The sequence below is a fragment of the Ceratotherium simum genome, chromosome 31, assembly GCF_057802395.1.
Source record: "Ceratotherium simum simum isolate JZ-2026a chromosome 31, ASM5780239v1, whole genome shotgun sequence".
Lineage (NCBI taxonomy): Eukaryota > Metazoa > Chordata > Mammalia > Perissodactyla > Rhinocerotidae > Ceratotherium > Ceratotherium simum.
This window is the reverse complement of record NC_141930.1, coordinates 13,911,769-13,939,236: the sequence shown is the minus strand read 5'-3', so window position 1 is coordinate 13,939,236 and position 27,468 is coordinate 13,911,769. Positions and strand designations below refer to the sequence as shown.

Genomic DNA, 27,468 nt, shown 5'->3' with positions numbered 1-27,468 from the left:
CCCTTTGTCCAGCGTATCCACTCTATATATGCTACCCTACCATGAGTCACTTAGTAACTCTCTAGGTGATCAGATTGACTGTCCTGGTATCACAGTGCTTGTGTTCAAGTAACCCTTATTTTACTTAATGATAGCCCATAGCGCAAGAGGGATGCTGGCAATTTGGATATGCCAAAGAGAAGCTGTAAAGTGCTTCCTTTAAGAGAAAACATAAAAGTTCTCAATAAGGAAAGAAAAAAATCATATGCTGAGATTGCTGAGATATACAGTAACTTTTATTACAGTATATTGTTATAATCGTTCCATTTTATTATTAGTTGTTGTTGTTAATCTCTTACTGTGCCTAATTTACAAATTAAACTTTACCATAGGTATGTATGTATTGGAAAAAACATAGTATATAGAGGGTTTGGTACTATCCATGGTTTCAGGCATCTGCTGGGGGTCTTGGAACATATCCCCTTTGGACAAGGGGAACTACCGTAATTAATGTGATACACCACATTAACAGAATGGAGGATAAAAAAATCACATGATCATCTCAATAGATGCAGAAAAAGCATCTGATAAAATTCAACACCCTTTCACGATAAAAACTTTCAACAAACTACGAATAGAGAGAAATTATCTCAACATAATAAAGGCTGTATATGAAAAGCCCACAGGTAACATCATACTCAATGGTGAAAAAGTGAAAGCTTTTCCTCTAAGATCAGGAACAAAATCCAAAAACAAGATACAAAAATCAACAAACAAAAATCACTAGCATTTCTAAACACTAAAAACAAACTATCTGCAAAAGAAATTAGGAAAACAATCCAATTTACAATAGCATCAAAAAGAATAAAATACTTAGGAATAAACTTAACTAAGGGAGTGAAAGACCTGTACACTGAAAAATTACAAAACACTGATGCAAGAAATTAAAGAAGACACAAACAAATGGAAAAATATTTCATGTTCACAGATTGGAAAACTTAATATTGTCAAAATATCCATACTATCCAAAACAATCTACAGATTCAATGCAATCTTTATCAAAATCCCAATGGAGTTTTTTACAGAAATAGTAAAAACAATTCAAAAATTCACAGGGAACCACAAAGGACCCCAGATAGTCAAAACAAACTTGAGAAAGAAGATCAAAGCTGGAGGCATCAAATTTCCTGATTTCAAAATATATTACAAAGCTAAAACAATTGAAACAATACGCCCCTGGCATAAAGACAGGCCAATGGAACTGAATAGAGAGCCCAGAAATAAATCCACACATATATGGTGAACTCATCTTAACAAGGGTACCAAGAATACACAATAGGGAAAGGATAGTCTCTTCAACAAATGGTGGTGGGAAGACTGGATATCCACATGCAAAAGAATGAAATCGAACCCTTATCTTTCACCATACACGAAAATCAATCAAAATGGATTAAAGACTTAAATCTAAGACCTGAAACTATAAAACTCCTAGAAGAAAACATAGAGAAAAAGCTTCATGACACAGGTCTTGGCAATGATTTTGATTTGACACCAAAAGCACATGACACAAAAGCAAAAATAGACAAGCAGGACTACATCAAACTAAAAGCTTCTGCACAGTAAAGGAAGCAATCAACAGAGTGAAAAAGAAAATGACAGACTGGGAGAAAATATTTTCAAATCATATATCTGATAAGGGGTTAATATCCAAAATATATAAGGAACTCCTACAACTCCATAGCAAAGAAAACAACAACAAATAACCCTATTTAAAAACGGGCTAAGGACTTGAATAGACATTTCTCCAAAGAAGATATACAAATGGCCAACAATTATATGAAAAGATGCTCAATGTCACTAACCATCAGGGAGACAGACATCAAAACCACAATGAGATATCACCTCACACCTGTTAGGATGGCTATTATAAAATTTTTTAAAAGACACGTATAGGTTAGCACATAGAGAATCGGAACTCTTGTGCATGATTGGTGGAAATGTAAAATGGTGCAGCCACTATGGAAAACAGTATGGAGGTTCCTCAAAAAATTAAAAATAGAACTACCATATGATCCAGCAATCCCACCTCTGAGTATTTATCCAAAAGAATTGAAGTCAGGATCTTGAAGAGTTACTAGCCCTCCCATGTTCATTGCAACATTATTCACAGTGGCCAAGATGTGGAAACAACCTTAATGTCCATCAAGAGATGGATGGATAAAGAAAATGTGGTATAGATATACAATGGAATATCACTCAGCCACAAAAAGAAGGAAAACCTGAAATATGCAACAACATGGATGAATCTTGAGGACGTTATGCTAAGTGAAATAAGCCAGTCACAGAAGGACAAATACTGCGTGATTCCACTTATATGATGAATCTAAAATAGTCAAACTCATAGAAGCATAGAATGGTGGTTGCCAGGGGCTGGGGGAAGGAGGAAATGGGGAGTTGCTAATCAGCAGGTATAAAGTTTCAGTTATGCAAGATGAATAAGTTCTAGAGCTCAGCTGTACAACATTGTACCTATAGATAACAATACTGTATTGTACACTTAAAAAATCTGTTAAGAGGGTAAATCTCATGTTAAGTGTCTTACCACAATAAAATAAACATTAAAAAAATTATTACCAGTAGAAAATGCATTTGTGCCTGAAAAAAAGATAATTTCTATACTCCATGGAAAATAAACATGTTCTCAAGACAGCCATTACTTTTATTCTAAACACAGACACAGAAGAATAATTAATCATGTATCTGGCTCATTTACTATACATTCAATTCAATCATATGTACTAAGCGTCATTACTAAGCTCTGAAGAGAGTACAACCATGAGCAAGAGGCTGCCCCTACTCTCAGGAGAACGACAACCACCACTACAGTTACTATTAATTGAATGCCTATTAGTCCATGCTCCTTCCTGGGCATTTTATATTCATTTTCTCCAATCTTCACAACAAAAAGATTAAAGATATCCAGATTCAGCTGTGCTCATTCATTCATACAAAATATTATTGACTGAGGGTTGATTCCATGCCAAGAATTGCACAAGACATTGGGGAAACATGATAAACAAACAGTCCTTGCCCTGAGGAGCTTCCAGTGCAGCAAGGGAAACCCAGACGGGGGAACGGATAGTACGGTGTAGTAAGTGCTATGAAGGGAAACAATAGGTACGGGGCGCTGGAGCCCAGAGGAGGCGCGCCTCACCTAGCCGGGCGTCAGGGAAGCCTTTTGGCAGGAAGCTAACAAAGCAAAGGCGTCAGGGAGGGGAGGGAGGAGATGGCTCCTAGCAGAGGAAAGGCGTGTAAAAAGGTGGTGAAGTGAGAGGGAACATGGCTCACCAACGTAGTTTCATGCAGCGCAAGTGTGCACGGGGGTGTGTCTGTACGCATGGGTGCGCGCCAGCACGGAAGGAGGGGGAAAGGCGAGGATGTGGGCGCAGAGACAGAAGAAGGTGAGGGAAAAGAGAAGAAAGAGAAAGAAAGAAGAGAAGAAGAGGGAGAAGGAGGACAGAGGAAAAAGGAGGAGGAAAGGAGGGCAGACAAAGGTAGCCTCAGCGATGAGGGAATGGTGAGAGGTTATCGTCTCCTAGGCAGCCCATGCCTAAGGAGCCAGCTCTGGCAAATCCTGGAGAGGTTATTTATCGTAACATGAGAAAACAAGATAAGAATAAGGGGAGAAAAGTCTGGATTTGGTGATGAGATCTTGGGTCTGCTCTGAAACGGCAGTGTTGGGAGTTAAAGGCGAGCGTGGAAACCAGACAATTACGGCTCCAGAGTGGGGTGAGAAGCATTAGGAAGTGCACTCGCGGACTGCAAAGAGAAGGGACAGTCACAACCTCAGCTCCGTGCCCAGGGCCCACTTGGGTGTCTCCAGCAGGACCTGTCAGGTCCTTGGCCCTGAGCCCCTTTCCTTGGCTGCAGCAGGCTCAGAGGCACACACTGCTTCCCGTCCTTCTCAAGGCTCCCACCACTCTCTATTCCTGGGCTTGATCCTCCTTCCAAGCAAGAGAGAGAAGAGTGGTACATTCTTTGATGCTCCGGAACTCTTGATTTCATAGGGTTTATTGCTCAAGAGTTGAGAAAATAAGACAGCCATAACAGCAACAACAATAAGGAAAATGACAACAAATCTAAACTAAAATATAGAGTAAACGGCAATTTCCAAAGTCTTAAAAGACTCTTAGAATCACCAACCAGACTCCAGTCTCTTTTATTTGTGAAGGTGAAGATGACCAGACAGCTTTCTCTCAGCTTCAAGGCGGACCCTCCTCTTCCTTCTTAGAAGTCTCTCTTCCAGGACAGAAGCAGCAATCGGGGACTAACCGTAAATGCCTCTCGGGGCAATTTATCAAACCAGCGAAAGAGACAACTTTCTTAAGATGGAATTTTTGGGGAAAAGTTCACACAAGGAGTACATGAGGGTTTATCATACTATTATCGCTACACTTTTGCGTATGTTTGAAATTTTCCATAATAAAAAGTTAGAGGGGAAAAAAGCCCACAGCTGCAAGAATGTACAACTTAAGGAATGTGCTGAAATAATAAAAAACCAAATGTTTTTGATCTGATGTTTCCTGAAAACATGGTCACTACTTAATTCTAGCAGAAAGAGAAAAATTAAGGACACTTTATGGGACTGGAAAAAGGGCTGTTAAAAAAAAAACACATGTACAAAGAGATAATAAAAAGAACAAAGTACACATGTGCTAGGGCAGGCCATAAAGAACTCACTCAAAACAAATGCTTTCTCGAATTAACAGGAAAGAGACTCGGGACTGAGATAAACTAATTGTTTAAAACTAATAGCTGTAAAATAATGACTACATTTTCAAGGCATTCTAAAATATGGGTGTATTTAAACATTTTTTGTATTAAAAATATTCCAAATGTTTTTAAATTAAGATTATCTTTTTATCACCTAGTGTAGAACTAGAAGGAAATGTTAATTAAATGCTTGTTTGTTGTTGTGTCAATGCTGATGAGAAGATTCTGACTCCTAGGTCCCTGTGGGCAGCAGAGCAGAACCCTGCCTGGTCTCTTTGCACCACCCTCTCATCTTCTGGGGCTGTATCAGACAATGTTCTGCTGCCATTCATAGGGTTTTCACAGCCAATTGTTTCAGAAGTGGGTGGCCACGTCCTTCTTCCTACTCTGTCTTAGTCTGGAAGCTCCACTGAAACCTGTCCACCATGGGTGACCCTGCTGGTATTTGAAATACCAGTGGCATAGCTTTCAGCATCACAGCAACACGCAGCCACCACAGTATGACAACCAACAGATGGGCAGTGTGGTTCCCTGGCCGGGAAACAAACTCAGGCCTTAGTGGTAAGAACACTGACTCTTAACCACTAGACCACCAGGGCTGGCAAGTATTTGTTCACTATTATTTATCCATCCATTCATTCATTTAACAAAAATGTACTGAATGCCAATCATATGGCAGGCACTAAGGATGCAATAGTGAACCAAACCAGACAGGGTCCCTGTTCTCCTGAAGCTTAGCTGGGGGACTCAGACATTAAATAAGCAAATAAATGAACAAGGTTTATTTCAGATAAAATACAATGAAAGTGAGGCCAAGTCTCATTATTTCTGAAAGTTATGTTCTAAAAAGTCACCGTGAACACTGAATTAGTGAATATTAAACCATTGCTCCTAGGGGAAATACAAAGATTAGGGTCCTATGAGCCTCTGGTCACAACATTTTCATCAACTGATCAACACATAACCTTGTTTTAGGCATGTTTCTGTTTAAAAACACCTTATTTATATAGTTGATTCATTAACATTGAACTCACAGCCAACAGCAGGATAACTAATGCCTGAAGGAAGCTTATCTAACACATATTTTCTCCATAAGACACAGCACAGTCTTCTTGCACTGAGGAACAAGATAGTATTTTAGCACTATACTTCTGGGCTATTTTAAATAGTGAAATCACCAACAAAAAGCACAAACATGTGAAAGCATGGCACTGAACAGACAGGATAAAGGACACTTGCTTACAGTATGAGAGCTGAAACCGTGTTTGACCTCAGCTGGGAACAGTGGGTCAGGCGACTCGAACTTCACCATTCTGCACACGTCTGCAAGTGACCAGGAACACACCACAAGTACTGATTTCAGAGTTACAAATAAATTTTAATGAGTAGGTGAATTAGCAGATTAGAATCTATGAATAACGAGGACTGACTGTAATTCATCATGGCAATATGCCAAGGAGCAGGAAGTATTTCAGATTGGGTGGCTAAAGAAGGCCTCACAATTCTACCCAACATTCAAAGAAGACTTAATACCTATCGTTCTGAAACTCCTCCAAAAAATTGAGGAGTGGGTAAAGCTCCCTAACTCATTCTATGAAGCTGACATTACCCTGATACCAAACCAGACAAGGACAACACAAAAAAAAGAAAATTACAGGCCAATATCAGTGATGAACATCAATGCAAAAATCCTCAACAAAATACTAGCAAATCGCATACAACAATACGTTAAAAACATTATACACCATGATCAGACGGGATTTATTCCAGAGATGCAGGGATGGTTCAACATTTGCAAATTAATCAACATGATACACCACATTAATAAAAGGAAGAATAAAAACCCCGTGATCATCTCAATAGAAGCAGAGAAAGCATTTGACAGGATAGAGCATCCATTTATGATAAAAACTCTGAATAAAATGGATATAGAAGGAAAGTACCTCAACATAATAAAGGCCATATATGACAAACCCACAGCTAATATCATCTTTCATGGTGAAAAACTGAAAGCTATCCCTCTAAGAACACGAACCAGACAAGGATGCCCACTCTCACCACTCCTATTTAACATAGTACTGGAAGTCCTAGCCAGAGCAATCGGGCAAGAAAAAGAAATAAAAGGATCCAAATCGGAAAGGAAGAAGTAAAACTGTCACTATTTGCAGATGACATGATTTTATATATAGAAAACTCTAAAGAACCCACCAAAAAACTTTTAGAAGTAATAAATGAATACAGTAAAGCTGCAGGATACAAAATCAACATACAGAAATCAGTTGCATTTCTGTACACTAACAACGAAGTAGCATAAAGAGAATTAAGAATACAATCTCATTTACAATTGCAACAAAAAGAATAAAATACCTAGGAATAAACTTAACCAAAGAGGTGAAAGAGCTGTACACTGAAAACGATAAAATATTGCTGAAAGAAATTGAAGAAGGCACAAAGAAATGGAAAGAAATTCCGTGCTCTTGGATTGGAAGAATTAACATAGTTAAGATGTCCATACTTCCTAAAGCCATCTATAGATTCAATGCAATCCCTATCCAAGTTCCAACAACATTTTTCACAGAAATAGAACAAAGAATCCTAAAATTTATATGGAACAACAAAAGACCCCAAATAGCTAAAGGAATCCTGAGAAAAAAGAACAAAGCTGGAGGTATCACACTCCCTGATTTCAAAATATACTACAAAGCTATAGTAACCAAAACAGCATGGTACTGGCACAAGAACAGACACACAGATCAATGGAATAGAATCAAAAGCCCAGAAATAAACCCACACATCTATGGACAGCTAATCTTTGACAAAGGAGCCAAGAACATACAATGGAGAAAGGAAAGTCTCTCAACAAATGGTGTTGGGAAAACTGGACAGCCACATGCAAAAAAATGAAAGTAGACCATTATCCTACACCACACACAAAAATTACCTCAAAATGGATTAAAGACTTGAATGTAAGACCTGAAACCGTGAAAATTCTAGAAGAAAACATAGGCAGTACGCTCTTTGACATCAGGCTTAGCAACATATTTTCAAGCACCATGTCTGATGGGGCAAGAGAAACAACAGAAAAAATAAACAAATGGGACTACATCAAACTAAAAAGCTTCTGCACAGCAAAGGAAACCATCAACAAAACGAAAAGACAACCTAACAATTGAGAGAAGATATCTGCAAACCATACATCTGATAAGGGGTTAATCTCTAAAATATATAAAGAACTCATGCATCTCAACAACAAAAAATCTAACAACCCAATTAAAAAATGGGCAAAAGACCTGAACAGACATTTCTCCAAAGATATACAGATGGCCAACAGGCACATGAAAAGATGTTCAACATCATTAGCTATCAGGGAAATGCAAATCAAAACTAAAATGAGATATCACCTCACACGCTCGTCAGAATGGCTATAATTAACAAGACAGGAAACAACAAGTGTTGGAGAGGATGTGGAGAGAAGAGAACTCTCATAGACTGCTGGTGGGAGTGCAAACTGGTGCAGCCACTATGGAAAACAGTATGGAGACTCCTCAAAAAATTAAGGATAGAATTACCATATGATCCAGCTATTCCACTGCTGGGTATTTATCCAAAGAACTTGAAAACACCAATGTGTAAAGAAACATGCACCCCTGTGTTCATTGCAGTGTTATTCGCAATAACCAAGACTTGGAAGCAACCTAAGTGCCCATCAAGGGATGAATGGATAAAGAAGATGTGGTATATATACACAATGGAATACTACTCAGCCATAAGAAATGATGAAATCCACCTATTTGTGACAACATGGATGGACATTGAGGGTATTATGCTAAGTGAAATAAGTCAGAGGGAGAAGGTCAAATACCATAGATCTCACTTATTAAGTAGTAGATAATAACAACAACAAACAAACACACAGAGACAGAGATTGGATTGGTGGTTACCAGAGGGGAAGGGAAGGGGGCGAAAGGGATAATTAGGCACGTGTGTGGTGATGGATTGTAATTAATATTTGGGTGGTTAACATGAGAACATGATGTAATCCATGCAGAAATAGAAGTATAATGATGTACACCTGAAATTTATACAATATTATAAACCAATGTTACTGCAATAAACAAAACAAAACAAAAAAGAAGTCCTCACAGATGCTAGATGATCTTGAGCTGAGATCCGAATGGACGAGACATAGCCAGAGATATCTGGAGAAGATGGTAAGGAGGGAGAGCATTCTCCGCAAAGAGAATAGTGAGTGCAAAGGCCCCAAAGCCAGAATGAGGCCAGCGTGTTCTAAGGCAAAAAAAGATCTGTGTGTCAGCACCTATGTGGTCCAATAGAGTAGTCACTAGCTACATGTGGCTACTGAGCACTTGAAATGTGGCTGGTCAGAATTGAGATGTGCTGTAAGTGTAAAACACACACCAGACTTCAAAGACTTGATGTGGTAAAAAAGATTATAAAATGTCTCATTAATAATTTTTATATTGATTGATTGATGTTATGTTGAAATGATAATTTTGGATATGTTGGATTAAATAAAACGGATTATTTAAATTAATTTCACCTATTTTTACCTTTTTAATGTGGCCTCTAGAAAATTTAAAATTACATATGTCGCTTGCAACAGGGAGAGAGGTGTAAGATAAGGTTGCAAAGATAGCAGGTATCAGATATTTTAGGGCTTTATAAACCACAACATAGAGTTTGGATTTTGTTCTAAGTGCACTGAAAATCCATCAGAAGGTTTTGAGTAGGAAAAGAAACATATTGGAATGGGGTTAAAAGTAAATCTCATGTAAAAAGGTGCATACAGGGCACTGTGGGAGCACAAAGGGAGTGGTTAATTCTCAAGAAAGGCTTCGGGATAAGTCTTAAGCTATGTCTTTTTTTGTGTGTGTGTGAGGAAGATCATTCCTGAGCTAACATCCACGCCAATCCTCCTCTTTTTGCTGAGGAAGACTGGCCCTGGGATAACATCTGTGCCTATCTTCCTCCACTTTATATGGGACACCGCCCCATCATGGCCCGACAAGCGGTGCATCGGTACATGCCCGGGATCCGAACCCGGGCCGCCAGCAGCGGAACGCGTGCACTTCACCACTAGGCCACGGGGCAGGCCCCTTAAGCTATCTCTTAAGCTAAGTCCAGGTCAGGGGGAGTGAGTCAGGCCAGCCCATCCCTGGGCGGTGACTTAGAGGCATCAAACAGATTGCTCTTCAAAGGGATGCAAGCATTTAATGGCTAAAGATCTCTTCCATGACATTCTTCAAAGAATCCTAAATCTGTATCTTCAGGCCTCTCTTCTGAGCAATAGGCACATATAAATAACTGCTTATTAGATATCTTCACTTGGATATCTCATGTTTCCCCATCAAAGTCTGTTTTCTTCAGTATTCCCTAACACAGTAATGACATCGCCATCCTCCAGTTGCACAAGGTAGAAACCTAGTAGCCAACAATGATTACCTCTCTTGCTCCTAAATCTAGTTGTTCAACCAGACCTGTTGGTCTTACTGCCTGAGTATCTCTTAATCTGCCCACTTCTCTGAATCTCCACCCTAGTCCAAGCCACCCTCATCACCTTCCTGGATTGCTGTATTAGGTTTTTAACTGCTCTCCTTAAATCCACTCAAAGTCCCCAGGCTAAAACTCAAATTTCAAAATCCTAATGAAGGTACCTTAACTTTTGTTTTTTTATATCTCCAGTCACCTGGAGAAGAGAAAGGAAATAGAGGAAGGGGAAGTAGAAGAGCTAAAACCTTTCGGCCAGCTCTTGGCTCAGCTGTTATCACTATGGAGTTGGCAAACAGCCTTCTGGGCTTTTCGGCAGATGCGTGGACGCGCTGGACAGTTCCTCACGGAATTCTAAGATGGAAGAAATCCATGAAGATCTTCTATCTTAGGGTAGCTTGCTCCAAGTTTTTATCCACTCAACTGGGGAGTCATCATGACACAGAAAACGACAGCCAGAATACTAGAGTATTTATTCCAGGTGCTGGACCCTTTGCCCTAGTTAGGGAGTCGATCTTCCCCTTGGGTCTTCACCAATGCGCACTTTGTCTAATCTGAGACTCCCAGATATGTACTCCGGGACCTCAGATGTTCTTACTTAGATGATAATGTGGACGCTATTCACTATGTTTAAAAATTTACGCTTCACATTTTAATCTGATGTCATTCTCAGCAAGCACCTTAGGTGGTTCACAGAGGTGAATTTATGGATGTTATATATTATATATGGTTCTAGTGAATACTGATAACATCTAACTTGAAGATGTTCACACACGACATAACATACTCCTATAGGAAATTTCTCCAGCACCCCTGAACCAGTGCAGGAGAAGTCGCTGGAGTATCCCCTGCTTTCTACCTTACCCCTTCTAATTAACCCATTTGCCACACTGTAGTCATAGCGATCTTTCAACAAAGCAGATCTCATCGTGTCACTCAGCTGCTCAAAACCCTCAGGGGCTTTCCACCGTTCTTGGGTTAAAGACCAAAATCCTTAACGTGGCAAACAAGATACTGACTGGCGTGGCTTCTGTCCCCCACCACCTTCTCATCCTTGTCTCCCCCTTGCTTTACACCGGCCACACTATCCTTCTTTAATTTCAGGTGGGAGTTGGGAGGTAGGGCAAGCTCTCTTCTACCTCAGGGCCTTTGGACATATGGAACATCTTCTTTTATCCTTTGCCTAATTAACTCCTTCTTATCTTTCAGATATCAACTCAAATGACATTTTTTCAGGGAATCCTTTCCTAATCCCCAAGAATAAGTCAGGGCTTTCTGCTGTATGATAATAGCATCCTGTCATTTTCTGCATAGCATGTATCATAGTTTATAATCATGTATTCATATGCGAGTATTTAATATCTGTCTCTGACACTGGTCTCTGGATAAAACTCCAAACTCTATTTTGCCAAGTCTATTTCTGCATACAGCACTGTCCAGGAACTGCTCCCGGACCTATCTTTGCAATCTTGTCACTAGACAGTTTCCCCTCCCCCATACTCTAATTCAGGGGTTAGCAAGCTACTGTCCCCAGGACACATCCAGCCTGACACTTGTTTAGTAAATAAATTTGCACTGGAACACAGAAACAAGTGCCTATTTGTTTACATATTTTCTATAGCTTCCTTTGGCCTACAAGAGCAGAGCCAAGTAGTTGCAACAGAGACTCTATGGATCACAAAGCCTAAAATATTTACTGTATTTTATAAAGTTTGCCAGCCTCCGCCCTAATTCATTCAACAAGCACCTGTTGAGTACTTACTAGGTGTCATGCTAGGGGCAATTTCTCAAATTTAAAATATATATGTAATGGGAATTCTATTTTCTTTCCCAACGTATCATATCTTGAGGCTCATGCACCCTATTTTGGAGACCACAGCTATAAGTAATAGGAGCTGTTGAAGGATTAGAACCAAGATTTCAAAATATTGCTTTAACTTTAGCAATATTGGAAGACAGACGGGAACAAGGAGGCCACTTAGGAAACTAATGCAATCATCTAGGTGAATGGTAGTGAGGGCCCAAACCAAGGAAAAAGCAGATGAGAGACAAGCTGGATGGAGGTTAACGAAGTAGCATTAGAGGCCTGGGAACTGTGGATGACTGGTGGGATTCACAATGTTGGGAAGAGAAGATGAGGAACCAGTCTGAGTGAGAAGAGAGATTCAGTTGTGGATAAAACAAGTTTGAGATGCCAGTGTGACATTCACAGAAGGGGATGCCCAGAGGTGGGAGTGGGTTTAACCAAGAGATACAGATTTGGTAGTCATCAGCATAGTTAAAGCCTTGAGAATAGCGAAGGCTGTCCAGGATGAGTGCAGTGTGTAAGTGAAAAGAAGAATAAGAACAAGCCCAAGGGCACCAATATTTGAGGGATAGCCGGAGTATAGGTCGACCACAAAGAAGACTGAAAAGGAATGGTTAAAGAGATAGAAGAACCAACAAAAGGGTTCCAATAAAAACTAAAGTTTTAAGAAAAAGGAAGTGAGGAACAATTTCATTAGAGAGAAGCATAATGTCAAAAGAGCTATATTTCAACAAGAGAGACTCTTGAGCATGAGTATAGTCTTTTGAGGATGAAGATAACTAAAAGAGAGAGACTGAAAATACAAGAGAGGAAAATAATTGATTAAACATTCTCCTGGGGTAGATGAGAGAATGAGAATCAAGAACATCTGCTTTTTAAAATCAAAGATAAAAAATAAACTGTTTCTATTAAACAATAGCAGACAGAATAAGGAAACATCACAAAAATACAATAACTATATATTAGTTTGTTAGGGCTACCATAACAAAGTGCCACAGACCCGGGTGGCTTAAATAACAGAAATTTATTGTCTCACAGTTCTGGAGGCTAGAAATTCAAAATCAAGGTGTTGACAGGTTGGTTCCTTCTCCGGGCTGTGAGTGAAGGATCTGTTCCAGGCCTCTCTCCTTGGCTTGCAGATGACTGTCTTCTCCCTATGTCTTCACATTGTCTTCCCTCTGTACATCTCTGTGCCCAAAATTCCCCTATTTATAAGAACACTGGTCATATTAGATTAGGCCCACTATAATAACCTCATCTAACTTGATTACCTCTGCAAAGATTCTATCTCCAAATAAGGTCACATTCCAAGGTTGGGTTTAGGACTTCAACATACGAATTTAAGAGGGACACAATCTAACACATAACAATATATCATAGCCAATATAAAATATGTGTTGGAGACAATTAAAAAGAAAACAATGCCACTTAAACAAGCAGACATAAAATTTATTCACTGCCTCCAAACCAATTTCTAAAATACAAAAAAGGATAATATAGCTATAACTGAGACCTCCACAATTCCATATTATAATAATAACTGTTGATATTCAAAGTAATATTTGACGGGAAGACTCTGAAAAGTCTTCTGTATCAAAGACACCACTAAGTTCAGTAAGATTTTAGTATCAAATGCATTTACCATATACTAATCCTTTAAAAATTGGAAATCCATGGTAGCTCCCTGTATTATTTTGGCTTCAAATGACGGAAAATCCAAAATAAGTGGCTTAAACAATAAGATTTTCCCTCAAATACAAGCCTGGAAGGATATCCCAGGGCTGGTGCCAAGGTATTAGGGACCTAGGCTACTTCTATCCTACCGTTCCACCACACTGAACATACAGCGTCTACTTCATAGTTCAAGATGACTGAGTAAATGAACATTTATATTGGTGCTGATGGGAACAAGGACTTTCAGTGTGAGACAAAAAGATACAGATTTAACATCAATAAGATTAAGTAAAAACCCCAAAGTCCCAAATATGAATTGGAAGTATAAGACTTTTTTTGTTGGTAGTGGTGGTGAGGAGGATTGGCCCTGAGCTAACATCTGTTGCCAATCTTCCTCTTTTTGCTTGAGGAAGATTTCCCTGAGCTAACACCTGTGCCAGTCTTCCTCTATTTTTTGTATGTGGGACACCACCACAGCATGGCTTGATGAGCAGTGTGTAGGTCTGCACCCGGGATTCGAACTCACGAACCCTGGACTGCTGAAGCAGAGCGTGTGAACTTAACCACTACGTCACCAGGCCAGCCCCCAGTATAAGACTTTTGTCTTAAAAAAAAATGAATCTGGAGGCCAGCCCCGTGTCGTAGCGGTTAAGTTCAGCATTCTCCACTCGTGTGGATCCCAGGCGCAGACATATACCACTAATCAGCCATGCTGAGGCAGCAACCCACATACAAAATAGAGGACGACTGGCACAGATGTTAGCTCAGGGCTAATCTTCCTCACAAAAAAAAAAATTGTTTCCTAGCTCTGTCCACTGAACCTAATAACTAGATTGTGGTCCCATTCCTGACTTAAAAACAAAAAACAACTAGGGCCCCTTGAAGAAATAGTTGATTCCAGGTCTGTGGCAGGAAATGTACAAGATGAGCCTAGAATATATTATTATTCTAGAAATCTAGGAATTTATAAAAGACAACTACAATCATAGTATTCACCAACTTGAAGAGCCTCCAACTGACCACAGATGAGAGTATAAACATTATAATAAGAATATCAACTGCAATGAATTGAAATACATTAAATATATATAATACATAAATGCACAATGATACTTTCAAAAAAAAAAAAAACCCACCTCACTGATCATCTTTGTAAGGTATTAAAGAATCAACTTGATTTCAAACCCAGTATATATAAGGAAAGAATCAAGTATTTATCTAAATGCACGATGATGGAGAAGTTTCTCTTCACAGAGTATCCCAGCTAATAAATGAAAGAATGATAGTATTAAAATATCACAATTTTGCAAACCTTAATTAATTAATGGATCTTGGCAATTGTGATGGTTAATTTTACACGTCAACTTGGTTAGGCTCTAGTACCTAGCTAGTCAATTAAACACTAATCTAGGTGTTGCTGTGAAGGTATTTTGTACATATGGTGAACATCTACAGTCAGTTGACTATAAGTAAAAGAGATTACACTCAGAAATCTAGGTGGACTTTGTCTAATCAGTTGAAAGGCCTTAAAACAAAACTGAGTTTTCCCTGAGGAAGGAAATACTACCTCAAGACTGCAGCATCAACTCCTGCCTGAGAGTTTCCAGACTGCCAGTCAGCTCCCACAATCACATAAGCTAATTCCTTGAAATAAATCTCTTTACACACACAAACACACACACACAGCCCCCCACACACCCATACACCCCAGTTCTGTTTCTCTGGAGAACCCTGATGGATACACCAATGATCATCGATGGCAGCTCAGATCATAAAAGGAGACTTGACAGGATGTACCTCCTGACGGAGCAACACCTATTAAGTATTCTTGCCAAACACACACACAAACAAACAAACCTGACTCTGATCAAGCCTTTAAATCTAACTGCCAATTTAGAAGAAATACAGGGGACAAAGGAACATATCAAAGGGCATCATGGGGGTACAATCAGCAAAATCAGATTGTGGAGTTTTGACCTGGGACAGGTTACCTGGTTCTTTCAACCAATAAATTGTTACAAATAAATCGAGAAGTGGGAGGGATAATCTATGGATTAAGAGAGATTTAAGAGACACAGCAAACAGTTGTAATGTATGGACTTCATTTGGATAAATTGTAAAAACAAGATACTTTATGAGACAATCAGGGAAACGTGAACACTGACTAGATATTAAGGTGGGTTAATATTTAAGATTTAACACTAATTTAAGATGTAATAGTGGGTTTTGTTTTTAAAACAGTGGTTTGAGTTTTTAAAAGAATTCTCATCTTTAGAGATATATACTGAAATATTTATGGATAAAATGATACAGTGTCTGGGATTTGCTTCAGTATAATGGGTGTAAGAGGGGAGGGTAGTGGTGAGAATATAGATGAAACAAGATAAGCCGTGTTGCAGCTGAGGGACTGGTACATTGGACTTTATTATAGGACTCTTTCGACTTTTGGTTATGCTGGGTGTTTTCCAGTTAAAAAAATACAGAACTGAACTCCAGCTTACAGGAAGAAGGAAGGGAAAAGAGAGGCATCCTTCCTTGCTTTAAAGTCACTTCCCAGAAGTCACACACACCATTCTGCTTACATCCCATTGGTCAGAACTTAGCCACGTGGCCATGGCAAGCTGTAAAAGAAAAAGGAAAATATAGTCTATTCTGGGCATTATGTAACCAGCTAAAAATCAGGGGTCCTTTTACTAAGAAAGAAGAGGGAACAGACACTGAGAGAAAACTTGAGCAGTCGCTGCCACGCTGACTAAAGCAAAATATCTATTTAAAAATTAGAACATGTCATTCCGTTCCTCCACGTCTGATAATACAATACATGATATACTTAACACTGGTCCATCAGAATTTGAGCAAAAGGGATCATGGGTATGACAGATTTTTGGTTGTTATACCACAATTCTCCCTAAAAAACTGACAATAAGTCATTGCTCTCCTAAAATTTAAGGTGAGATGAAAACTTGTCAGGGAACTATAGGTCAAATACCACTAAAATAAATCACATTGTAACAACAGTCTGTGATAAGAGAATTTTCCCAAGCCCAATACAATGGACAAAGTTGAACAATCATTACAGTATGATCAGCATTGATGGTAAGCAGTGGCAGAGCACAACAGCCCCTTCCGTGAATGTGGGCCACACACCCTTCCAGGCACCCTCGGCTGCCCCATGATAAATTCATCCACCCATCCAACCTTTCAGAGCACGTAATATATGTAAGTAGATTTAAATAATCATCTATGAAGTGTTCCTCTAGACTGTAGGCTCAGGTACTGCGGTCTGCCTCCTTCAATGAGGCAACATCAACAACCAGGCTCATTAAGAGGATCACACGATATAACCACTTACTACAGCACCTGAAACTGAGTAAGCATCAAAAAGCTTTAGCGTTTACTATATTGTTCTTCTAAGATCAGCACTACTCAGCAGTTTAAGCATATTGCTTTAAAAGCAGAATGCTTGAACAAAAAAATTTAAATGTAATAAAAGGAGGCTTCAAAATAGAGATCTGGTTAGATCTATCTATATTTTTGAAGGTATTGAGAAGAGGTGCCTGTGAACACACTGAAGCAATGCAAGGATGTTAATGGAAAGTTGCTTACATTAGTATAAGAACCTTCATTAAGAACCTACAACAGCAAGAAAGTCTTTAATTTCTTAGTGATGGGGAACATGATCATTCAGTGAAATGAAAAACAACTATTTAAAAATTTTTTGTTTTTATAAACAACCTCAGTCATTGAAGGAAAAATTCAATCTTATGGAAGATTCCTGGAAGTGGAATTGTCCATAGTCCCCCATCTCCAAACCAAAATCTAAAAATGAGGAAGGGAACAAGTGAAAGTCATTGAAAATTTACTAATCCCTACTTTTTCAAAGTCAGGGCTAGATATCTATAAAAAAAAAGTCTTACTGCTGTCTGAATTGAGATTCTGACTTGAGAATTAAAGGACTGGCTCACAGAAATCACTGATCTATAGACCTGTAAGAGACCTCATTCCCTAAGTTTTGAAGTAAACAGCTGAGGTTCAGGAAAGTTAAATGGTTTGTCTCTAACATGTACGCAACATGGAGCAAAAACATAGCTATTAATTTTATCAAATTCTCTTTTTTTTAGGGGGGAGGAGAGATGGATGAGGGAAAGGAATTAAAGAAGTATTAAGTTCGAACAAAATTAAAAATAAGAAGCATGCAAAATATTAGAGAAAGAAATTTTAAAACCATATGTAAAATTCCTATCTGGACATAAGTATTTCCCATTTCCCAAAATTCATAAGCAGTTAATTTGCCAATTTGTGTTTAAATATTCAGCTCACAGGAGGAGTTATATTTAAGCATTCCCTAAGTTAAGAAACTCCCAGTCTATGAATTAGGAAATGAAGAAATAATCGCAGCAATGGCTTCTACAACCATCCCCATCCACCTACACATCCCAAAGCCCTTTGTTACTTTCCCATTCCCAGCTGGAAAAAAACATTAATTTTCTTGTTAAGCTTTCTGTGCCTCAGTCGCCCTACCTAGGGAACTAATAATCTCTGACTTACAGGGTTATTGTGAAGTTTAAAGGTAACTTAAGAAAAGCACGTAGCTAAATGCCTAGTACACTGCTTTAATTCTCAAACAAGAATCTTCAGACTACAGTAAGGTATCTTTAGACACAGAAAGAAATGATAGTTACTATTATCATAATCATCATAATTATTATTTAGGCCAAGAATCAACGAATTCCTGGGGTACAGGAGGTACTTCTCAACTCAATGCCTCTTCTTCTCTTCCTCTTCTCCTTTCAGGGTGAGTGTGCCACCCTAGACCTCGCCTGTTCTTTTTCACATCGCCCTGTTCTTGCCTTATGGTTTCCATGCCTTCATCTCCTTCAATATTATAAATTTAAATTCTTTCCATGATGTTCTATTATTTTCTATTTTGTGGTACAAATCTTCCATTTGCTGCATCTGCCAAGTCTCCTTCCTTGTGGTTCCTTATATGATTTGTCATCTTTGACTGTGAGCTCATCTTTATTTTATTTTTATTTTTTTTTATAATTTTATTTATTTATTTTTTTCCCCCAAAGCCCCAGTAGATAGTTGTATGTCATAGCTGCACATCCTTCTAGTTGCTGTATGTAGGACACGGCCTCAGCATGGTTGGAGAAGCGGTGCGTCGGTGCACGCCCGGGATCCGAACCCGGGCCACCAGTAGTGGAGCGCGCGCACTTAACCGCTAAGCCACGGGGCCGGCCCTGTGAGCTCATCTTTAGAGAGATTGCTGTCTACAGAAGTCCAGTGTGCACTGAGCTATGGAAACTTCACTATACATCTCTGTATATGCTTTCCATTGATCTCTGCCTGGCCCTGGGTTTGAGAGGTATCAGATAGTTAATATGCCAATTTCTTGGATTGTGGTCCCTGAACCATGCAGCAATGTGAATTCAGACCCCAGACCTGAGCTGGTACAGGGTATGAAGCTCTAATGTTTAGCAGCTGACTTTTTTCCTAAATAGTTCAAATGGATGGCAAGCTTCCTTGCAGCCTCCTCAGGCCAACGGCGGGTATTTTTCTACTTACCATCTCTGTGTCAAGGTACTTAATGGCAGGTTCTATGTTTCAAGGGATGCACTAATACATATCCATTCTCACATGTTCTTCCTTCAATGTGATGTTGACGCTCCTTCACCAAGAGGTGAGGTCTGTGTTCCCCTCTCAGAAACGAACTTCCTCACTAAATAAAATGCAGTAGAAGTGACATTGTGTGATTTCCAAGGTTAGGTCATAAAATGTGATATGATTTCTACTGGCTCTCTCTCTCGGGCCACTCACCTTTGAAACCCAGCCACTACTTTCTGAGGAATCTAGGTGACAGAAAGAGGCCACCATTTAAAGGTTCCAGCTGACATCCACAGCTAAAGTCTCAGTCCACAGCCAGCATCAACCACCAGACATAGGAGTGATTGAGCCTGCAGGTGACTCCAGCCCCAGGCCTTCAAGCCTTCCATCCAAGACCCCAGACATCGTGAAGCAGAGCCAAGCTGTCCCTGCTCTGTATTATCCGAATTCCTGACCCAAAGAATCCATGAGCACAATAAATGGTTGTTTTGCACCCCTAAGTTTTGGAGAAATTTGTTATGCAGTCATAGTAACTGGAACAGTACTCCTTTGTGACTTTCAGCTTTCGGCAGATGCTCAACAGTGGCTTCCTATGTGAACATTCCTTCCTTTCTGGCACCTGGGGATTTCCTTCTCTTGGTTCCTAGCTCAGCCACATATCCATAAATTATTTTAATATATTTTACCCAGCATTTGAAATATATGGAAGCAGAATGGAATCCCTTCCATGTGAGCTCACTCTGTCACACTGCCCAGAAGTTCCCAGAATAACTTTTCAAACGGTGACATAAAGAATTGAGGAATTTGGGGGCCGGCCCGGTGGCATAGCAGTTAAGTTCACACCCTCTGTTTCGGCAGCCTGGGGTTCGCAGGTTCAGATCCCAGGCACGGACCTACGCACCACTTGTCAAGCTGTGCTGAAGCGGCATCCCATATAAAGTAGAGGAAGATGGGCACTGATGTCAGCCCAGGGTGAATCTTCCTCAGCAAAAAAGAGAAGGATCGGCAACAGATGTTAGCTCAGGGCTAATCTTCCTCAAAAAAAAAAAAAAAAGAATTGAAGAATTTAATTTCTTTTATATACAAAGATACTTAAAAATCAAAAAGAAAGCAAACCCTATAGAGTATTTATTAAAGAAGAGATAACTCATTACAGAAAAAATACAAATGGTCAATAAATTTCATCTTCACTAGTACTCAGATAAAAGCAAAATAACATAATGAGCTACGACTTTCTCCAATAGGTATAGGAAATAGGCACTCTTACAAGGTTTCAGTGTGTGAATTGGTACAATAGTGCCAGACAGCAATCTAGCAATATATATGTCCTTATAATTTTATATGCTTTGACCCAGCAACTCCACTTCCAGGAGCTTATCCTGAAGGAATAATCATTGACACATAGAAATATTTATCTTCAAGGATGTCAATCCTATATCCTTTACAATAGAAAAGAAAAAAGGCTGAAAATAACTCAAATATCAAATAGCAGATGGTTTTAGCTTTGTTTAAACTAAAATAATTATCAAGTGAACATACAGGCAAGTTGTACATTCATCGAGAAAGCTAGTTATTTACTTATCCACAATGTCAGTCATCGTGCTAGGAGGTGAAATCCAAAAACAATTAAGATACAAAAACGTACAGTCTACTGGGAGGGACAAAGTAAACAATTACAGTTCATTATGATAAATATTAATGATAAAGCTATGTTTAAATTCTGCAGTACAACAGAGCCTTTGCTAATCTAACCAGATTAGGGAAGTAGGAGAGTTCTGCTTTTGTTTTTGAGCAAGGAATGATCAAGCTAAATCCCACCAGTTTTGATAAGCAGAAATTAACTATGGCAGAGAAGGCTGAATGTCTACTGAGATTCTTGTTCCTCCTGAGAACAGAGTTGTTCCTAGGAAGTGGCTACTTCCCTGTGATTGGAGTGAATATAACACGTAACACTTTCTGCAAGAAGCTTTTAAGAGGCAGGTCTGCTTTCTCTGTACTTTCTCCTTCCCCTTCTGCTGGCTGTAGTCAGACAATAGTGAAGTCTAACGAATGGCAGAGCCATGGTCCTACTACCAACTGAAGAAAGCTGCCTGCTGACCAGGAAAATTTGCCTTGGAATTGTTATGTGAGCAAGAAATAAACTTCTACATGTTACATTGCTAAAATGTTGAGATCTGTTTGTAATTATAGCTAGCAATACACTAATACATGCAATTTTTTATTCCCAATGTATTAGCTCACTTACTCCAACATATTCACTGAGCATGTACTATGTGCAAGTCATTGCGCCACGTGCATGACAAATACAAAGATGAAATAAATAGAGACTCTGCCTTCAAAGAATTTCCAGTCCAAAAGGAAAGGCAGTAGCCACTCACATTGTTATAATATAAGGCTAAGTGTGACATTACAGCCTTCGGGGATGGGGATGGAGATATATATTTATATATAGCATATTAGAGGAGCTAAAAGGAGGGTGATATTACCTATACATGGAAATTCAAAAAAGACTTGGAAGAAACTAGAAAATGATATTTAAATAGAATTTAAGGGGCTGGCCTGATGGTGCAAGCAGTTAAGAGCGTGCGCTCTGTTTCGGTGGTCCGGGGTTTGCAGGTTGGGATCCCGGGCGCGGACCGATGCACCACTTGTCAAGCCATGCTGTGACGGCGTCCCATATAAAGTGGAGGAAGATGGGCATGGATGTTAGCTCAGGGCCAACCTTCCTCAGCGAAAAAAAGAGAAGGGTTGGCATCAGATGTTAGCTCAAGGCTGATCTTCCTCACAAAAAAAATAAATAAATAAAATAAATAAATAGAATTTAGGCAGAAATGTGCATAGAGCCATTCCAGGAAAAGATACAGATGGGAAAGGTGCCATGGAGAACAGAGAGAGGGGTTCAGCACTGTGAGAAATAATGACATACAGATTGGGGCAAGATCACAGGCAAAGTCAAATGCCAGCCAAAGGGGTTTGTACTTTCTTCTTTGAGCAATGAGAAGGCACTGAAGGTTTTTGAACAGAGAGGTGGCATATTCACAGCTATGCTTTAGGAAGATTAATCTTAGAGACTGGAGCCAAGGTAAGAGGCTACTATAATAGTCTAGAGTGCTTAAAAGAATAGCAGAGAGAATGCAAGCCTGACCATTGAATTTAGGAGGTTCAGCAAAGAAAAAGGAGTCAAAGATGACTGAGGCTGTGAACCAGGGTGACTAAGAAAATTATAGAACCCCGAATTAAATAAACATAAAGTGCTAGTCTGGGGGTGGAGGGCAGCAAGGAGCCCAGTTTTAGATAAAATGAAGATAGGACATTCAGGTGGAGATACTTACCCTGTATCTAAGCTGTGGGAATTGAGGATTACAGGTTTGGTCGAGAGATGAAAATTTTAAGAGTTATGTATTTACTGGTAAGAATTAAGGTCAGAGACGGATTAAAGTGGCCAAAAGAGATCTGAGAGATAGAAAGAAGCCAGATTCCCTTAAAATAGACGAAAAGTAAGAAGACAAAGAGAAGGAAGAGACGTGACTGGCGAGGCAGATGATCCAGAGGAACCAGAATCGTAGGAGGCACTGGACCATGTCCAATTCTGCAGGATTTTGCAGAGAAAGGAACCACCAACAATATTGTAAGACCAAATACACAATCTCATTTAATCCTCAAACAACCCGATGAAACACAATTCCCAGCCAATTACAGACCAGGAATTCAGACCCGACAAAGAACACAAGCATTGGAGTAAAATGAACCTGGATTCTAATCTTGACTGTGCCCTCCAATAGCTGCATAACCATAGGGTCATGAAGAAAATAACACTGACTCTCACAGGGTTAGTGAGGATTAAATTTTAAAATGCACGTAAAGTGTTCAGCACAGTGCTGGACATGTAATAAACACTAAGTGGAAGCTATTGTTTAAATTGCTTTTAAATGACAGTAAACACAGGTTTTTTTCTCACCACAGCCTATTGACGGAAATGTAAATCAGTAAAGACTTTGTGGAAGGCAAGATTCTACATCTGACCCAGCAATTCTGCTTCAAGGAATTCACTTTATAGAACTGTTTCCATGTGTAAGAATGTTCATTGGTGCATTGCTTGTAATAAGGAAAAATTGGAACCAATCTTAAGGAGGAATGGTTACATAAATTATGATACATCTATACCATATAATCATACATCTACATGATGCATCATGAAATATGCAACGCAGACCTAAGTAAACTGATATGAGAGGTATTCTCCATATCTTCTTAAGTGAAAAAGGTAATTTCTCAAAAGAATCCCTATATGATTTCACTGATGATCAAATAACTAATGAGAAAAGAATGGAAGGATAAACACTAAATTAACTCTAAGAAGTGTTACCAAGTAAATAGGGCTTTCACCTCTAACTCTACATACTTCAGTGCTGTTTGAATAAGTACTAACTATTATAATGTAATTTCAAAAATGTAAGAACTTAAAAACGAAATGTCAGAAGCATTTTTGAAGAAATGCCATTGTAATGAGAGATTTAAACCCACAATCAGCGATGTACATTCTTGTGCTTCTGCGAGTCCAATACCCTGAAAATGGTTGCAAAATTGCATTTGTCTGCAGAGGCTCCACAGTTTTCATGTTTATGACCCAAAAAGGTTGTAGGGGAAAATGACTGGTACACTAGAACAGACTTCCTGCATTACACAAATCTTTTCTAGTATTTTTAAGCCCTCGTGAAAAAAGTAATACATAAAGCATAGGTAAATCAGAAATGGTACAAAGCAAAATTGGCAATGAAAACCGGGCCAGAGCTCTCTAATCCAGACGGTCAGCGTCCCCAGTCCTGGCCCACAGGGCTGGGTGCAAGTGAGGAAGAAAGGGCATTACAGTGGCAGTCAACCGCAGAAAGGAAACACGTTCTCCCCGCTCTTCAGGTTAAACCCCGGGGAGGCTGACCCTGACCCTGTAAGGTTCGGGGAGGGGCGGGGGGGCGAACGTGTAAGGCACGTCCACTGGAGAGGGGAACGTGAGCGGTGCGAAAGGACACCGATCTGGCAGGCAGGCCTCTTTCCCGGGTTCACTCCCATCTCTCTCCTTCCCGCACCCCGCCCGGCAGCCCACCCGGCCGCCCCGCCAGCTCCCCCCGAAGTGTGTCCAGAGACTCCCTGGAGTGACCCATGAGCCTCACTCGGAGAGCTGCCCCTTCTCGGGAGGGGGCTGGACCAGCTGACCTCGGGGCCCGACCTCCCTTCCAGCCTGACCCGGCGCGGCCCCCCGGCCGTCCGGGCCCCCCGCTCCTCCTCGGCCGCGCTCCTCCGGGGACCGGCCGCCCGCACTCACTGTCCCCGCAGCTCGCCCGCGGAGGGGAGGGGCTCCTTGGCGCGCGTGGCCCGTGGCGGCGGCGGCGGCGCGCGGGTCTGAGGCTCCGGCAGCGGGCTCAGCGGGGGCAGCGGACAGCGCGGGAGCCAGCGGCGGCCCGGCGCCGAGCCGAGCCCCGGCCCAGCCCGGCCGCGGGGCGGAGCGGGCCGCGGCGGCGGGGCGGGCCGGACGGCCGCGCGCTCGCACGGGCGCCGCTCTCCGGGCGGACATGCTCGGCGGCCGGCAGCCCGGCGACGCTCGGGAGCGCGGCGCGCCCGCCGCTCAGCCCGGCCCGGCCCGCCCGACGCGCGCCGGTTGCTAGGTGTCCGCCGCTTCCGGGCCGCCGTCCGCAGGGGAAGGCGCAGTTAGTGCGCCGCGCCACCGTGGTGCTCGGGCGGCCAGGAGGCCTCTAGGACTCACTAGACAGCCACTAAAGGCTCCCACCGCCTTCGGGGTCACTGCTGCAGGGGGTGGGACGCGAGGAGGGGCCTGAAACAAGGCTCGGTGAACAGGCGTCAGTCGTGACACGAGGTCAAGTGGGGCACGAAAGTTGTGCCGTGCACCACAGGGTGGGCACTGGGCAGTTGGACAAAGTTGGGGATGTTCAGTTCTCTGGGTTACATTTTTAAGATTCCAACTAACCAGGTTCTCCAAAGTACTGATGAGTCTGGACCTTTCCAACAGCCCAGCAATACCTGACTAGCCCAATCTTAGCTAAGGGACACAGTCATCCCCGAGTTCCCTCAGCATGCTCACTCGAATTCCACGTTCTATGCCTCCTTTGTCTAGGTTCTCTGGTGAAAGGCTGGGTGTGTGTCCCCTCTCTAGCTAGGAAGCCTAGCACCCTGACTTGCACAGCAGGATCTCAGCATCTATACTCTTGCCAAATTGTTATAAACCCTCTGCCTTCATTTCCTGACCCCAACTAGGGCTGCAAGTTTAGCCCCCTCACTATGGTTTCAGATGCCACAAAACTCCTGAAACTGCTCTCAGCACACCACTTTTCTGTTTTCATTAAGCTTGATACTAACTTTTCCTAGCTCCTCTGGTCAAGAAAAACCAACTCAAATTAGATCTGGAACCTACTACTAGCCCCACCCCTTAGCTATGCCATCCTAGGGGAGGGAAAGTTAACCCTTCATCTAAAAAAAGGGGGATAATGGTATACTTACCTAATATAATAGGCTGCACATTAAAACCACATGGAGAACTTAAAGGGAAAAAGTCTGGGGCCCATCCCCAAACCAATTAAGAATTCAGTTCCAGGGATGCAGTCAAAGTGGAGAACCGCCAACCTAGGATTCCGTGGATTAAGTGCACACTAGCCCTCAATATGTGATCACATGCTCATGATTAAATGGTTTGCTCTCGAGTTTTGCTTTCACATCCTCTTGGCTATCACACCCGCCACCGGCACTCTCGCCCAGCTCTATGCCTTGGTTCCTGATTTTCTATCACCAGGTGCCCAAATTCTACCTCCTTTGTGAAACTTCCCACTGCTCCCAGCACGAACCGTCTCCCATATTCCCCCAACATGTTGTTCTATTTTCACGTACTACTATCCCTACACAATAAAACTCAATTTTTTCTGAGTTCTCCTGAGTAACAAATACATGTATCCATATATCTACATTCCAGCCCCCGCCCCTCCTCTCACCACTCCCCATCCAAATCCCCAAGGACTACAACATACCAACTACTGGAGAGTCAAATCTTTAAATGGCTATTGCCTTGAGCTTGATTCACTCAATCAAAAAAGCAAAAGGCCTGCAATGCACCAGGCATTGGTCTAAGCGCTAGAACAGAGGCGGCTAAGACTCAAACCTTGCATATACGCCAACCTTGAGCAGAGGCAGGCAAAAGCAACAGATAAGTAATGGGAAAAAGTATTTCAGATAGTAAGAGATGTTATGAAAAAACAGGGTTCTATGAAGACATGTCTCAGAGAAGACCTCTTTTTCCAGAATGACAAAGAAGCCAAGTACACAGACCTGAGGGCTGAGTGTTCCAGACACAAGATTACAAGTGCCAAGACCCTGCATTAGAAGGTTGTCATTTTTGAGGAACAAGAAAAAAATATAGCTAGGAACCATAAATTAAAGATCAAATGGCCCTCTCAATTATTTCCCTGCCCTAATTCCCCGCACCTGTGAATATGGGACTTTGCAGATGTACTTAAACTAAGGAATCTGAGATGGGGAGATTATCCTGGATTACATGGCTGGCCCAATGTGATCAAACAGGTCCTCGTAAGAGGGAGCAGGAGGATCAGAGCCAGAGAGAGATGATGGAAGGATGAAAGTAGAGACTGCACTTTGAAGATGGAGAAAGGGGCCACAAGCCAAGAAATGCAAGTTGCTTCCAGAAACTGGAAAAGGTAAGGAAATGGATTCTCCTCTAGAGCCTTCTGAAGGCAGGCAGGTCTGCTGACACCTTGATTTAGCCCAGTGAAACTCATTCTGGACTTCTGACCTCCAAAACTGTTAAGACAATAAATCTGTATTTTAAGTCACTTAAGTTTGTGCTAATTTGTTACAGCAGCAATAGGAAGCAAATACTTAGTGCCTACCATATTTATATGTCAGGTACTGGGTAGGATAAAAAAGGCTGGCCTTAAGTTTACTACTGAAGAGAAGGGAGGCACGTGTACAAGAGCAAAGTCATGGCTGGTTTGCTACCAAATCTGTAAAGAAAAATAGTAGGGGCAGAAGGCTGTCAATCTTCCCCTGGAAGTGGTCTCCAGATACCCCAAGAGGCTGTCACGCCTTAGACATCCCTGTAG

At 41.0% G+C, this 27,468-nt stretch overlaps 1 protein-coding gene across 1 annotated transcript in view; it reads right to left on the bottom strand.

The window, feature by feature from the left end:
• Positions 1-24,809, bottom strand: part of C31H8orf89 (chromosome 31 C8orf89 homolog) — a 51,984-nt gene extending 27,175 nt beyond the window's left edge. Inside the window, exon 1 of the mRNA XM_087420359.1 lies at positions 24,669-24,809. The gene's annotated coding sequence lies outside the window, so the exon portion shown is untranslated. The remainder of the gene's footprint in view (positions 1-24,668) is intronic.
• Between the last annotated feature and the right edge of the window lie 2,659 nt (positions 24,810-27,468).